The sequence below is a fragment of the Ochotona curzoniae genome, unplaced genomic scaffold, assembly GCF_017591425.1.
Source record: "Ochotona curzoniae isolate NIBS_2020 unplaced genomic scaffold, NIBS_Ocur_1.0 contig_883, whole genome shotgun sequence".
Taxonomy (NCBI): Eukaryota; Metazoa; Chordata; class Mammalia; order Lagomorpha; family Ochotonidae; genus Ochotona; species Ochotona curzoniae.
The window spans coordinates 45,892,814-45,909,326 of NW_024466599.1; the positions used below are offsets into that span (position 1 = coordinate 45,892,814).

At 37.7% G+C, this 16,513-nt stretch overlaps 1 long non-coding RNA gene across 1 annotated transcript in view; it reads right to left on the reverse strand.

Annotated features, from left to right (window-relative positions):
- LOC121165022 overlaps positions 1-16,513 on the reverse strand; it is a 296,843-nt gene that overhangs the window by 70,631 nt on the left and 209,699 nt on the right. The window contains exon 2 of the long non-coding RNA XR_005885187.1: positions 4,716-4,778. This is a non-coding gene — a long non-coding RNA (uncharacterized LOC121165022). The remainder of the gene's footprint in view (positions 1-4,715; positions 4,779-16,513) is intronic.

Consider the following 16,513-nt stretch of genomic DNA (forward strand, 5'->3'; position numbering starts at 1 on the left):
TCTCTGTGAATCTGATTTTCCAATAAAAATAAATAAATAAATATTTTTAAAAGGTAGCATATCTTTCTCATAGATTACAGAGAATCTTAAATAAGATAAAAAAAAATAAAAAACCAGGCAAAGTGTCTCTCATGGAGAAAATGCATAATGTATATCAGCTGTTAGTATCATTAACATTATTGTTTTTTATTTTCATTTATACTAATTTTATTGAAATTTGAAGACAGAGATCTTCCATTCACCTGACCACTTCTCTGAAACGGGACTGAGCTAGGCAAAAGTTTTGAACTCAATCTGTCTCCCAGGTGGGTATCAAGGAACCCAAATTAGTAAGCCATCACCTGCTGTCTCCCGGAGTATGAAATTACAAGATTATGGAATCAGCAGCAGAGCGAGGACTAGAACCCAGGCATTCTAACAACAGCTTAAGTGATGTAGGCATCTTCATCCGTGAGCTGACTTGTGCCCCAGTATTGTTATTTTCATATAACTTAATCACCCTGTATTTAACCCAAAGTATTTCTACTTCCACAAATTCTCTCAGAATTCAAAGAAAAGGTTCTCTGCGAAGATTTTTCAGATTTATAGAATCAGTGGCTTTTTAATGAAATGCCACTTTTAAAGAATACATAACCTTTATTTCTTGGTCACCAGGCTGTTTGTAATGGAACTGAGTCCTCAGGGTCTTCTAGTGCACACTGTTTTTTTTGTTTGTTTTAGTGTTACTGCCTACACTGCCTAATCAAAGAATGTGTTCAGATTCTAAGCGCACCTTTTCAATGGAACTCTGACTGCCCAGCCCTCAATATTCTGCGGCCCCTAATGGATCACTGTCTCCAAACCAGAAAGGTGGTCCCTCTGCAAACCCACAGGGTACATGCTGTGTCTGCCCACTCCTGCTGCATGCATTGACATTCTCCAGAGAAAAGAGGCTGGCTCCAGGGACCACAGGATACCAGAAGATTTTGGCCAGTCTTCATAACCACTCTGCAACTCTACACTCTGCTTTTCAATCAAGCACCTTTGCTTTTAAAGAGGAGGGACAATGGTATTAACGCCCACTTCAGCCTTATCCACACTTTATGAATCCTAGCTCTATCCAATTGTGCTTACGATAATAAGAAGAATAAGAATAATAAGAAGAAAAAATCTGCTCCTAGCTTCACTTCTAAAAGCAGGAATAAGCCCAAAATCTAATGAAATTCTGGAAGTTACTATGTTGTATCTCAATACCAAAACAATAGGAGTGTCAGTTGTTATTACTGTTACTTAAGAAGTAGTAGTTATTAAGCCTTTACTTCGAACCAGACATTACACACACTACTTTACATTTATTATCTCAATTAATCTTCCAAGCAACTCTTTGATAAAGTCCACTTTATTATCCACCATGAACAAATGAGGTACCAGTGGCACAATGAAATGGAACAAATTGCCCAAAGTCAGACTTAGAGCATGGTGGAACTGACCAGAAGCTCTGTTCCTGTAGCCCTTATAAGATGGTGCAAAGCATGTCCATGATCATTAATAAAAAACATGTGACCTTCTTACTGTCAAGACTTTGAGGGAGGATCTTTTTGATGTTTATTTGTATTTATTTGGAAAACAAATGACACCGAGAGAAGAAGGAGAGAGAGAGAGAGAGAGAGAGAGAGAGAGAGCCTCCATCTGCTAGTTCATTCCACAAATGATTGCAACTTATAGGGCTGGATCAGACCAAAGCAACGTGCCTGGACCTGCAATTAGGGCTTCTCTGTATATGCAGTGGACCAAAGGCTTGGGCCGTCTTCTATTGCTTTCCCCGATACATTAGGAGGAAGTTGCCCCAGAACCAGGCAAGACTTCAGTGAGAGCTGAAATGGGATACAAGCATCTCAAGTGGTAGCTTAACCAGTAGAGCCACAATACCAGCCTGTGGATTTGGTTTTTTTAATAAACATTTGTCTTTCTCTCTAAATCCTCCTTTTTAAATCAGTAAAATAGTAGTTTCTGTTATTAATAAAAATGTGCAAGACAGAGAAGATTAAGGCAATAAACCTCTAAATAAACTACCAAAAATGAATGACCAAAAAACTCTCTTACCCTATGTTCTAAAAGTCTATTTGTTAAAAAGCTGAGTTCCTTGACCCAAAATTTTACATGCTGAATCCTAAACCCTGGTACCTCAGAATGTGATCGTATTTGGAGAGATCTTTAAAGATATGAAAGTTAAAATGTCATCCACAGAGTAGGTCCTAATCCACTATGACTTATATCCTTTCTGCACAAGCAGGAATGACCATGTGAGTACCCAGCAGGAGGGAGACCATTTACAAAGCCAGAAGAGGAATCTTGGAGGGAACAAATCCTGTCAATCTCTTGGTCTCAGACTGTCAGCCTGAGTAAGAAAGTAGATCTCTTACTGATGCTACCAGGTCTTAGTGCTCTGTGTAGGGTGCCATAACAAATGTGTAGACTACTATTTTGTCACAGACTGGGAAGCTAGAACATGAGATTTATTTTTGAGAAATCTATAGCTCCTGCACTGGCTTAATATTACTAACATGTAAGAACTTTTTTTTAAGTTAAACAATACAGTCTAAACAGTACAAAATTAATCGTAGGGAGGTGTAAACATGCACATTATCCCAATTTTCAAAACCAAGATTTTTAAAGCCCTTTATATAGGTGACATATTCACATTCTTTATCTCACCTTCACCTCCTTCCCGTTCTTTCTCATCACCTCTCCTTAAACATTTCATTCACAGGATCCTATTCCTGTGGTGGGTGTGTTCTCTCCACAGGTGGGCAAGTGTGCCAAGAACACATCCATCAACAGAGAAACGGCAATCAGAGACATGGCATGTTATTCTAACCAGAAAACTACTCCTTAATATTCAGATAACATAATGGCTATTCAGGAAAAGCAACATTCAATCAACTGATTTTAGCTATCCATGGCTCACCCACTCATGTTACCCTAGCAAAGCAATGGTTCCTCTTTGGCCATCAATCAATGAATGTACTTGGAGCAAAACCAATCAATGGCCTTTGCATTGATATTCTCCTAATCACGGTTCTGCCCCTCAGAGGATTTGTAGGGTGACTGGTTTCATGCCAGAGAAATCAACCTTCCTGCATACCTGATTAGTCACCACATCTCCTCTCTTTCAATTGGATCTTAATGGCCTCTACCTTTCACAAGAGGTCCTCCTCTTTGCTTTCTTTCTTCAGCATAAGCACAAAATGACATATAACACAAAGAAATAAGTAGAATTAAGTGATAAATTCTACTTACCAGGGTGTATATGTGTGTGTCATTGATTTGTACCAGATTTTATTAAATGGCAGGAATTTCCCAAAGGAAGATAACATCCAGAAACTATACAAAAGATTTATTCCCCACACTTTGCAGATTATTTAATATAAACAGTGCTTGATATGACTCCAAGAAAAATGTTGTTTTGCTGTTTTCCCATATTCATTTTTAGTTTGGTGGTATGTACCTGCATGTGTGCATGGAGAACCCATTGACTTATGCATTCCCTGCTTCAGAGCCTAAGCAAAAGCATCACACAGCAGAACCAGGAACTATCAATTTTACCAATGGTTTCTCTTTTGGCATGAGGAAAAACAAGCAAAGACTCAAGTGTCGATTTTTCAGCATCCTTGAATATTTTCAATTTTCTCAACAAATATAGCTAAATATTTTTAAATTGCATATGTGTGCATGAACACCATTGTTCATGTCTCACAGTGGAAGATGGTCACATTCATTAATGAATTTTTACTCATTCTGGAGAAGCAATGCATTAACTAAATAACTAGTCCTCATCTGCCTTACATAGTGTTATGACAAAGGCCCAGGGAGAAGTTTACAGTTTCCTTTTCATCTTTTTGCTTCCTCCATTTACTTAACTTCCACTGATATTCTCACGTCTACTAATCAGGAAAGAGGATCTCGTGAAACAAAATCATGGGAGTCCTATGAAGAATGTTCCCCAATTTCATCAGGAGAAATCATATCTTCTGAAACAGCTTCTACGCCTCATTAAAGGAGTCAATTTTTTCCCCTAGACAGAATTTCTTTACATATGGTTCCACAGAGGGGTTACCACCCCCACAATTATGAACTTGCAAACACTGGGGCCAACCCTGGTGATAGTCTCAGTATCTTGACTAAATCAGTTTAAAAGCAAATAGGCATTAGACAATAATCTCAATATTAACTTGCCTTTCTTGCTGCTCCATCAGAGCAACTAAAAGGATGTGAGCCCCCTTTCACCATTCACCTAGTCTTCCCCTAGTTCTCTCCCTGTGTGGTACCCTCCACATTGGTAAGGTCACTGCCTTCCTCCTGCCAGCCTAGTTATTTATTGACATAAGCTTGCATTCTCAGGCATTATCAGCTTAATGCATAATTCAAAATCTCTCACATGTGGCCAGCACTTTTGCCTTATCCTCAGCATTCTGAATGAAAGATAAGAGCTAGTATTTCTAAAGTGAGCACATGAAAGGACTTCTGTACATTAACATCCTTCCCTGCCCCCAACTCTGGTCCTCCTCCACCTCTTGGAAAAATTGCTTGCCTTCTGCTCACTCCCACACTCTTCTCAAAGGTTCCATATTGAAAGAAACCAGCCCCTGAGATGGCCCAAAAGTTTGCACTAAGTGAGGATTCATGAACTTTCAGGGTGAAAAGATTTCTAATAGCAGAAAAATCACAGTTATTACCTTGAGCATCTACATTGTAGATCAGCAGTCAGATGGCTTCCGTAAAGCAATTGCTTCAAATATCTGTAATTTAAAAAGACAAAAATTGAGTAAGAACTTATTTATCCAGTTGGAGGAAGGAGGGTACACATGCGGTAGAAATGAGGAAAAGAGGGTGAGTAGGCAGACAGGAGCCATGGAAAAGGTTTCTTACTATGCAGGCAGTAAGAAGAAAAGTTAGGACACCAGGGTCCTGGCACAGGTAGCCTAGCCGCCAAAATCCAGGATCACATAGAGGTTCCAGATCATGCCCCAGAGGCTCCACTTCCCATCCAGCTCCCTGCTTGTGGCCTGGAAAAGGATGGAAGATCTTCCTCTCTGTCTCTTCTCTCTGTATATCTGACTTTCCATTGAAAATAAAATAAATCTTTGGAAAAAAAGTTAGCACACCAAACAGAGTGAGGAGGTGATGAAGGAATAGGAAAATTGAAAGAGGGACAGGTTCGAGGGTGAGGAAGGGAAGAATAAGTTTAAGCAGTTGCGAAAAGAGGGCTGCAAGATCAAGCATAGTAGAAGGTTAATTCAGTCAGAATCAATTCAGTAAAAACGGCTGGAACGATTTTTTCCCCCTACTGAATTGACTGCTTTCTGATTGAATTGATTGAATTAACCACTTAGCTTTTTTTCTCCTTTTTTAGATGATGTTTGAAAAAGAGAAAACGAGTAGATAAGCCTGCCTACAAATACTGAGATCCACATAAACACACACACACACACACAAATACATGTATATTCATATTGGTTTTCTCAATAAGTACCACCACTGTCCCCTAGCATATTCACAAGCATGTCACATATATACACATAAGAAAAACTGTGACTGGTTCATTTCATGCTCCAAAAATAAATTGTCATGTTGAAGAAGAGTCTGTCCTCAATTAAAAAAAAAAACACTATAAAATTACACCAGCACTCTTTCTCAGTATCATTTAAAAGTCAAGTTCACCAACCCCTAATGCACCTAGGTCCAAGTCAGGACATTGTGGTAAAAACAAAAGGGCACCAAGATCATTGCAACTATTACTAAAGATGGGATTCTACTAGATGCTTTTACAAGCTTTTTGAGCCCATTGAGCAATAATTCCTTTCTTTATAAATGTAAAACATGAATTATTAAAAAATTAGACATTTAGAATAATGGTTCTCTCCACACAAAGTATTTATTTCAACTTTCATCACTCATAGTTTATTGCATTGATTTTTTCATCAGTTTACTTAGTATTAGACTTCCACTGGTCTCATCAATAAGAAATGAATTTTGGTAACTTTCAAATCCACTGTATTATTTTTCCTTTTATTCATAGTGAATTTTTCTTCTCTCAATGGTATTACTGCAATAAGTCAGTCATTATTTCTTTATGTTTTCCCTTCTTTCTTTAGTATTTCATTTCCCTTTACAGCACTTCTTGTGATCACAAAGAACACAGAGACACTTATTTCTTTTAACAGTTGAAATTGCTGCAAGTGATTTAGCTGTCATTTAATTTGATTCCTCTCTTCTGTCTGTGGAGAAATATGTTTAATGTACTGGAAATTATGTTAATAAGAAAAAGCATTATCTCATTTAATGAAATAAATATACAAATATTTCAAAATAAAATAAAGAGGCAATCTTCACTGAGAAAAATGTCTCTTATGGTTTGCATAAAATAAACAAATGAGAAAAAAAACTCATGAATATATTGAAACACTGACAAAAATTATGCCAATGTTCAAGCAGGGAGCCTGGGGAAGAGGGGTGGAGTATCGTAACCAAGTCATTCATGATTTAATTTATTTTTTCCAAAGCAGGGTCATATATTAAGGATCGAATTACCAACTTGTATTTCCAATTACCTAAAGCAAGATAATTTTATTTTTCTCTATCGGACAGGACGTTTTGAAAATTTGCCTTTGTATTTTTTTCCTCTTCTCTTTCAATTGGTCTTTCAATGACTAATATTGCTTGAATTAATAATGATCAGAAATTTCATTAAAAACATGACCAACAACACAAATGACTATAAGGTAGGTTATAAAATTTCTTTGATTTTTGCTAATCAAAATAGTCAATGAACTTGTACTAAAGCTTTTACATATTAAAATTTATGTAATGCACAAAAAGGCTAAATATATTGTTAGTGATTTGAGCTAAACTTGAAGCAATTATGTAATAGAAGCATGACCACAGTAACAGAAACACATAATTAGCAATTTAATTACTGGCATGAAGATAAGCTGAAGATGTCAATAATAATAATAATAATAAACTTCAGTAACAAGCCAGTTTTGTTTTCTTTACTGCAATACAAAACACCACCTGATGAGCAAAAACCATTTGATAGAAAACATCTATCCCACGACCAACTGAAATACCCAATTTAAAATATTTCTGATTTCAATTCATTGCATAGTGAATCATTATATTTTCTCCCATTTAGATTAGTATTATCTTCTCTGAAAATACAATATTTCAAGTCAGCAAGTAAAGAATATTATGTTGTTTCAAATGAGTTAAAGTAGCAGGTGTTCTTTGCTTCAATTTCATTTTGTTGCAGTTTCAATAATGTGTTTGTTTCCCCATATATGACATTCCAAATATCTTATATTTTCTTGTCTCCTAAGTTTTAGCTGGGAAAAATGAATAAACCACCAGGTTTTAAAAGGAGAGAAATGCTAACTATACTAGAAACAATAAAATTCATCAGGATTTCCTCTGAGTCTCTCACAAGTTCTTTCCCTTTCCCATCTCTGTATTTAGGGTTGAAGACGAGAGGTGGAAAAGAAAAACAACCTTGGTTTGTTGTGAAGAACTTCACCAGCTAATTTTCAACAGAATCTCCGGACTCAGATTTGTAAATGGTTCTGAATGACTCATCTGAAGTGCTCAATGGATTCTTACCACTTTATATTTTACTAATATTCAACTGGTAGCAGAAAATGATTATTTCAGAATAGAACCAAATTGGAAGAAGCTTTCTAGCTTATGATAAAATGTAAATCAACTTGACCAGTGTTCAATGGCCACTTGTACAAGCCTGTTACACAGAATATAATTATGGAAACAAGACTGAGTTTGAAACTGGGTCTATACATTTCCCAGGGGCTATGATGGAATATATTTTAAAAAAATATTCTAATAATAAATAACATAATAACTCCTAATAGCATTGCTTTTTATCTAATCATTTTGACATACAGGTCTCTAAAAAGTCTAGTCATGAGAGGGGGTATTGAGAGCAAACTCAAACCTTCAATTGAAACTATTTTTGAAAAGTGTATTTTATTTCTCTATAATTTGATGAATATGCAAAAATGCAACTAGTGGGAAATGACTTTTTTGAAACACTGTGGCCAATATATTGGAAACCAGATTCATTAATTTCCTGTATAGATTTAGATTAACAAGTTCCTATTTTGATTATTGTTCTTTACACATCACTGTAGGCTTCTGAACAGCTGTGTAAACTGTAAACCTAAACTTACCTGAGTTGTCCAATTTTAATCATTCAGGCTTTAACTTCATCTTTCCTACTTTATAGTTTACATCCAAGAAGCTGCTGAATGCTTTATTTACATGTTAACTAGACTCCAAAGAAGAACTTCGACATTAACCATTATGGACACTGGGTGAGCAGGGAGACTTCTTGGAAAGTTTACAATCTCATTAGGAAGACTGCAATCAGAAGTTACGTTGCCTCAAACCTCAAGCGCACTTATGAATACATCTGAGAGCTGATGCAAATAATACAGAAACATCCACGGACTAAAGGGAACACCACAATGCTGTAGGTACTATGAAGTAGAATTTACAAAGCTTTAAAATGAAACTTTTCAGGTGAATTTATGAGCTAAGGAGTGCTTTCCATAGGTGAAGAGTCAAACAGGTTAAATTATTTACCCAACCACAAATACATTGCAATTAGACTCTTGGTGGTTTTGTTGAACCTTAACTTAAAGGCAAGAAGAAGGAAGCATCTGAGATGAAGGAAGCATGAGGATTGTAAGTCAGGGGCACAGGGAACCCAGAGACTGATGCAACAGGAGCCAAGAGTAGGGTGAACTGTTTCCCTAAGGACAGTGGTGAAGGCAATGAGAGGAAGATGGGAAATAAGGATGGGAGCTGTGAGTAACTGGGGAGCTGTTCTCTTGGCACTGAGGAGTTGTCCACAGCTTCTGAACAGAACAGTGGCAGGATAAATCAAAAGGAAGCATGCAGTGCAAAGATGAAAAGCAACTGGCAAAGGGGGAGCTACTGGTGTTCCACCCAGACTCTTCACCTGGGACAATGGCTGCTAAAGGCTCCCCGCTGCCCTTCAGGATCTGCTTCACTCCAGCAACCTGTACAAGGGTTGCCTGACATGTGAGCAAGGAGGAAGCAACAAAAAAGCTACTTGGTTTCATGTTCAGGGCATCAATTTTCTGAGGTATACATGTGCTCTGCCCTGAGTCCTCACCCCTTTGTTCTATTCAGTGTGTCCCCAAGAAAGTCTCCTGAGGCAGTGACCTGTCTTCCTCCCATCTGGAGGAAGAACAACCTACTGACCAGTTACTTAACACACACGGAAGATAACCAGAGCAATGAAAAGCAACCTGGTCATGCATGAAGATCATGTAGACGTGATTGTGATTTTCTGATCTTCTTGCCTTGAAATGCTCAGGAAGTGAAATTCAATTCCACCATTCTGTTGGGCACAGGAGCTGCAGGCAGCCTCCCTTGCAGGTGGACATAGAAAGTTAAAGGAATACTCTTACAATATTAACTGAGCAGACCCTCTGGGTTTCTCTATATCTCAACTCCAATACCGCCCCATAGGAAATATCCATGCTATGCTTGAGTAGAAAACAAATTTTAAATTTACATATTTTTCTACATAAACTGTGAAGTGACAGGGAAAACTATTTTAAAGTACGGAGGAAAACATGTAAACAAGCTTTTTACACAAAATCATTGGATTTTTCTAATGTAGCAACCTAAATACCACAGTATCTTACATCCTTATGCCATATATTGATGTCTTCAATGATAGGCTAGAAGAACACTAGGTGTTACTTTTGTCTTAAGTCGTATTTCCTGATTCTTCTACCCGAAAACTCCTGGTGCTGTTTACAGATAAGATTATTTGTCATAAACAGAAAAGATATGTATTAAATTAACTTTCATAGTGAAAGGTCTAAGATACCTCTTAACCTTATAGTAAGGAAATAAAGAAAAGACAGAGAAGACAGATAGAGGTGACATGGTAAAACATGAGAATGTACTGCTCCTACTCATGGACTCATATGGCTTAATGAGATCCTTTAGTTTTTGAGAGAAATCTTTTTTGCAAGATTTTATTCGTTTTACACTAATCTATTTAAAGCTTCTTTTAAATTTGAAAATCAACATCACAGAGACCTGAAGAGGGGGAGGGAGAAAGAAAGATCCTCCAGTTGTGGTTCACTCCCCAAAGGGCTGCAACAATGAGAATCAGGCTGATCTGAAGCCAGGAACTCACTTTGCATTTTCCACATGGGTGCCAGGACCCAAGGACTTGAGCCATCCTCTGCTACTTTCCCAGGTAATAAGCAGTGAGTTTGCTGGGAAGAAGTGCAACCAGGACTTCAATTGGCACCCATATGCGATGCCAGCACTGCAGCCTACTATGTCATGCTGCTTGCTTGCTGAGGAAATTCCCTAAAAACAATTTGCATGTCGCATCCAATATTACCCCTCCTGCATTCACTACCTGAAGATTGATCTTATCCTCCTGCTGTACACTTTGGTAACAAGCTGTGTGCAGAATGAATATCCAGCTTGCACAGTGAGACTAGTTATTTGTAAAAATGAAACGTCAAAGAGTAAGTCTAAATTCTATGACGTTATTCTCAAACTTAAACCAGTTTAACCTGGGCAGCCTGCTGAGCAGATTTTTGGGCTCCAGCTCCAGCATCATAGATTCAGATCTGAGGAAATTCCACAAATCTCTCATCTTAACAAGTACCATGTGTGATTCTGATATAGGTGTCTGCAGACCAGATTTTAAAATCCAATGCTCTAACAAACTCGCACTAGCTCTTTTACTCCCTTCGTCATGATTCTTATCCCCCTCTGGCTACGGCTCTCGGCCTAGATGAATGGAATCCAGAGATGGTGCTAATACAAGAAACTAAAAAGGAAAATGAGATTTGTTTAGCAGAAGAAAGGAAAATGCAGATAATGAATCTCAGCATGGACAATTATAGTTTCAGGTAATGTAGGGGCAGCTGTTCCCAAATGAGGCACAAGGAATCACTAAATTCCTTGTGCTAAACAAAACCAATAGACTCCCATATGGAGGGAGGACATCACCAGCACTGGCCTATTCATTAAATTGTACAGGGAGAGGGAATTTAGCTTGGTGGTTTTCAGAACACCATACCTCACATCAGAGAAGCTGGGTTACTGTTCTGATTCCAGCTTCCCACCATCAAAGACTTACTGAGGCAACAGTGATGACTCAGTCACTTGGGATTCCACTTGGATTGACTTCTGCCTCTGGGTTGAGGGAAGGCCAGGCCAATGCTAGTTTTTATGGAGTAAAAGAGAGGATGGAAGCACTCTTGACATTCTCTCCCCATCCCTTACTCAGTGATTTAAACTTTAAGTAAATCAGATCATACCATCTGAGATTAGACTTGGTGGTGGGATCATTTTGAGAATTGGTTCTCATCATGTTCAGCGATGAATCTAAAAACTGAATAACTTTGCCTAAATGCATAATTAGCTAATAGAAGCAAATCTGTTGCCATGTTATTAGTTCCTTCTAAAGTATGAAAAAAATATTCATTAAAAGACCTTTCTACTTACATTTGTTATAAGATAATCCCTCTTCAGAAACATGCAGGATTTGCAATTGTGTATCACAAGAAGTAAGCAAAAACCCAGCTCTATTTATTTCAGAGTTTGTTAAAGTGAATGACTATAATTATCAAAATGAACTCTGATATTCACGGATATGATGACAATAAGAGAGGCAGTCTTAATGCATTTAAATAATAAAGAAAAATTAATATTCAATATTTATACTAAAACATCACTGCTGGGGCAAGCATAATGAAGCTGAACTACAAAATGGCTTTGGGATTGCAGATTGAGTGGAGGGAGGTCTACTGGACAAAGATGCTTTCTTTTAATTGAAGATAATCGAATGAAGATTTGTCAGACCACGTATTTAAAAGGTTAGGAATGCTTGCAGAAATCGATTCATTCACACTGTTGTGAATCATTTAGCATACACTTCAGAGGGAGTTTAGTCTCTTTGTCTTTCCCTCCCATTTCCTGTTCATCAAAAGGAGGACTTCAAGATGTAGTCTCTACATGAAATACTTTTGCTTCTCCAAAGGAGGCTTGCTCTGTTTGTTTGTTTTCATGTGCTGTGTACTTTTTAAAAGTGGATAAAGCTTAATGCAGCAGTGTCATGTAATTAAGGTATAGATTTTCAGACTTGGATCATTATTACTATTACATAAACACAAAAAGCAAGCTCCATACATAAGAACTGCTCCTGAATGAAAGGATTAGTCAACAAGGAGACTAACCCTTTCACTTAAATGAAAATTTCCTCTAACTAATAAGTATAAAGATGAGGAACATTACCATAAATTATCCAAATTGAATAATTTAAGGTATCTCTATTTGTAAAAAGCCTGTGACTATAAAAGAAAATTAAATGTCTTTTTAAGAAAAATTTTTGTCATTTTAATTTAAAAAAAACAAATCTATCAATTTTGTATCAGGCTTAAACTAAGATATTAAATATAGACCATTGTCAAAGTTGAAGTATACACGCAACCCAAAATAACAACCAAATAAAGTCAACAAAATTCACAAGATTTCCCTTATCTTGAAAGAATTGAGATATGTAGTAGTACCTTAAAAATAAAACATGACAAATTGCTAGTTAAATAAAACATGCAAGTGATAAATTGTTAGCAGTTAGTGTTGATAAATGGTATTTTCAAACACTTAAAATAACAAAAATCCGGTAAGAAAAATTACATAGAGTTAATATGCAAAACAAAATTGAAAGGAGCCAAAGCAGTTTGCTGGACTGTTGGAGGTATGCCCACTCTGCACAAGGTGAAGTTCTGGGGTATCTCCCACAAAAATGACTTCAGCCACAACTGCTAAAGCTGACTCACAGGCTGTATTAACATCCTGTTCATCTAGAATACAAGAAGCAGAGGCAAGAAGGACTTCTACGTTTCTGCAGTAACAGGGAACATAGAATCTGACAGACTCATTTAAAGGTCATTTAGGGATTTTAAGAAGCGTGGTACATAATAGGCATTTTAATCTTTCAAGTCGATGTAAACAAAAACCGTGAGAGACAAACTGTTTGCTTTGTTATCTGTTCTAAAACAAGAACTACGGTTCTAAAACACTGGAACCTTTAGGATGTCACGCATGTCATCATTTTCATTTCATTCTCTTAGCCATCTTCCTGTCCCTGTTCAGTAGATGAGGAGGAAGGGACAGACTGAGTGCCTCACTTGGCTTTGTGTGTTTACTCCCTGTCTGCCCAGCTCCTGTTCAAAACTCACAACACTGTGCCCACATTCACAGCCCTCAGTCCCAGCTTCTGTTCTCAAGCCTTGGTCTCATCACCTGCAAGTGTTTTCCTTTCATGTGTATAATTCATTCTCATTTCGTAATCTGTGACCAGAGTTGTGAACACTGAAACAGTGACTTCTTATACAATAAGGACCAACAAGTATGTTGTTAAATTTAAAACCGTGGCTCTCCACCTTAGCTGCACAATTAGAATTAGCTGGGGAGCTTTTAAAAGCAGTTCTGGCCTGGGCCTCCTCCCCAGAGATGCTGACTTAATGGGCTGGGGTGGGGCCTAGGCACCAGCACTTTTTCTAAAGCTCCCTAGGTGACTCTAATGAGCAGCCAGGGTTGAGACCCGCTGATTTTACAGCCTGGGTTCTATGGCCCTGATATTACTGCACCACAGGGCAGGAGAGCTGCTTTCTTATCTCCAGAATCCTCTACGTGTGTGCAGTCAGGTAATCGGATCTTAGTTTTGTAAGCAATAAAATGGGAAGACCAGTGTTTTGGATGCCAAGGCTAATGCACTTATTTTGGGATGTTGACAGAGGCTAAATGGGCCACCAGCACAAAAATATGAGGTATTATTAGCACTAATTCTTTAAAAATGGAGAGAAAGCAAAAAGGTGTTGGAAAAATAATGCTATGGGTTGGTTTAAATCAACTTTGAATTTCATTTCAAATTCACAATTTAAAGATTTCAATATCAATCAAGCATCATTATCGAATGGATGGATTCATCTACCAATCTGCTGGGAAAATAACACCAGCCATTTTGAAGCTCTAACATTTACTTAAGAAATATTTGCTAGGGAAAAAAAACAACCCTGAAAGGCAAGTGTCAAAATTCAATCATCTGATTGTGTCAGTAAAAGTTATCTAAAAATTATAGCAGACTATAATTTTTTCTTTAATTTTTAAAGAAAATATTCTAAATAGCCCCAGCAGTCAAGTGTTTTTAACTCCTCTACTCTTCTGATTGTAAGAGTTAATACCAGCATTGCAAAGACCTTAAAGTGAAATCAGTGAGGCAGAATATTTCATTAAAATCTTAGGTTCCTGTTTAGCCCCAGTGTTACAACTGGGTGACATGATAATTATGTTATAAAGAGACTTATCACATTTTAATATCATGCAACATCTTTGTATCCATCATATACCTGAGCTTTTCACAGAAAGCAAGACTAGTACAAGAGTGATGAGAAGCTCAAACACAATACTTGACCTAAATACATTATGTAGCACTGTGTATCTGTTAAATAGGTCAGTCTGGGTGCTTAAAAGTTATGCAAAACTTATTTCTGCCACATAGGAGATATGTCACTAGACAAGCGCTGTAAAAATCAGCTTTCTAGGCAGGAAGAAATTCTTCCTCATCACTGAAGGTGTGGCTGAGGGACTTTTGTCATACACAAAATGTCTAAATTGATATACTAAACTTATAAAATGTCTTTAGGCTACAGAAAGAAAAGGAATGGGGCTAATGAAATGCCTAACAATTCTGGGATTCATTTAAGTAGATAGCAGTTGCCTGGACACTGCTATAGAAATTCTTATTTCTCCAGCAAAAGCAAATGAAATTTCAAAGTTGTCTAGGTCTCATCAGCCAAAACAAAGAGGCTTTTTTTTCCCAAGGGATGTAGATTTTACCAATTTCAGGAGTGGTGAAACACGAGAAGTTCTGTCTCATCAGTGATGAAGTGAGCTTCTATTTCTAGCTCCACCCTTGCTTGGAACAAGGCTGTATTGCTCTAGTTTAATGTTGCTTTCCTAGCAGTCCTGGTTGTCAAGTCACCATTTTTAAAACACCAGGTTAAGTCAAAAGCTCCCTACTCTCTGCAATGCTCTGATCAACAACAGGTTACGGTGCTAAAGCTACTGCTTCATCACTCAGCACCAAAAGCATGTCCATGATTGTCAATAATACCTGGGACTAATAACATTAACTAGAAAATGGTTAGAAATGCAAATTCTAACTCCCTTGTGAGCCACTAAATCAGAAACGCTGGAACTGAGCACAGCAATGTGTGTTCTCACTGGCCCTCCAGTTGGAAAATCTCTGAGCTCTCAATCACTTAGCTTGAAGGTGGACATAACAGTTTCCACTTAACAAAATAACGCTTAATTGTCCTGAATAACTGGAGCCAGCAGGTATTTGGTCTCCTAGTGAAGGTGCCTGTTGGGACTGCTGTACATTTTATATCAGAGTGTCTGATTTCAAGACCTAGCTCTGTTCCTGAATCTGTCTTCAGGAAGGTGGCAATGATGGCTCAAGTAGCTGTACTGGCTTCAACAACCCTCAGTGCTGGCCTCTGCAGTCATTCAGGAAGTGAACCAAAGGATGGGAGCTCTCTCTTTCAAGTAACTTTTTAAATATATATATTAAAAACATACAATTAGAAAGACCAGGGTCAGTGTAAAAGAAAGAACCACCTCGAACTTCGTACTGATGTAAGCAGAGAAGTTATTTGCACAGAGAAGCTGAGGATCACCAACCCTTATGCCACATATTTACCATAAAGGCAGCTCATTATGTACCACCTAAACCCCACCTCCTTCTGCACAGACCACAGCTGCCAGACTTTGAGGCTTAAGAACCTAAGCAAGCTATTTAAAAAAAAATTCAAATCAGCTGCCAGCTGTGTCCCATGATGATCTATAGTTCATTATAATAAAATGACCGAAGCTCACACTCCCACTCCCATCATGCACTTGATATCAAGACATCACAAAGATTTACCAATAATAAACAAGGAAATGTAGATGCTAAAGCCTAGCCCCAAACTTCAGCCTGTTTAAATATTCAGTGAAGCATTATCCCAGCCTCAGGCCCAATGTCTCTATAGCACATAAAAAGATAGCCCCAATCCATGGTAGGTGCTATTGTCTCTGGAGCTTGCCTGCATTCATTCCTGGTATATACTTTTTTAAGTCACTATGCTTGTTCACCTTTATCTACATTTTGTCCTTAAATTCCTTACTGTGAAGAGACAAGAACCTAGACTTAGCCAAGACCACTTCACAAGAATATTAATGTGTTTTTCATATAAAATAGGCAAGTTGGGACTAACATGTTCCAGTGAGTTAAGTTGCAGTCTCCAACACTAGTATCCCAAGTGAGGGCCAGGGCAGTCCCAGCTGCTCTGTTTCTAATCCAACTTCCTGATAACATGTCTGGGAAGGCAGAGGAAAATGGCTTAAATGT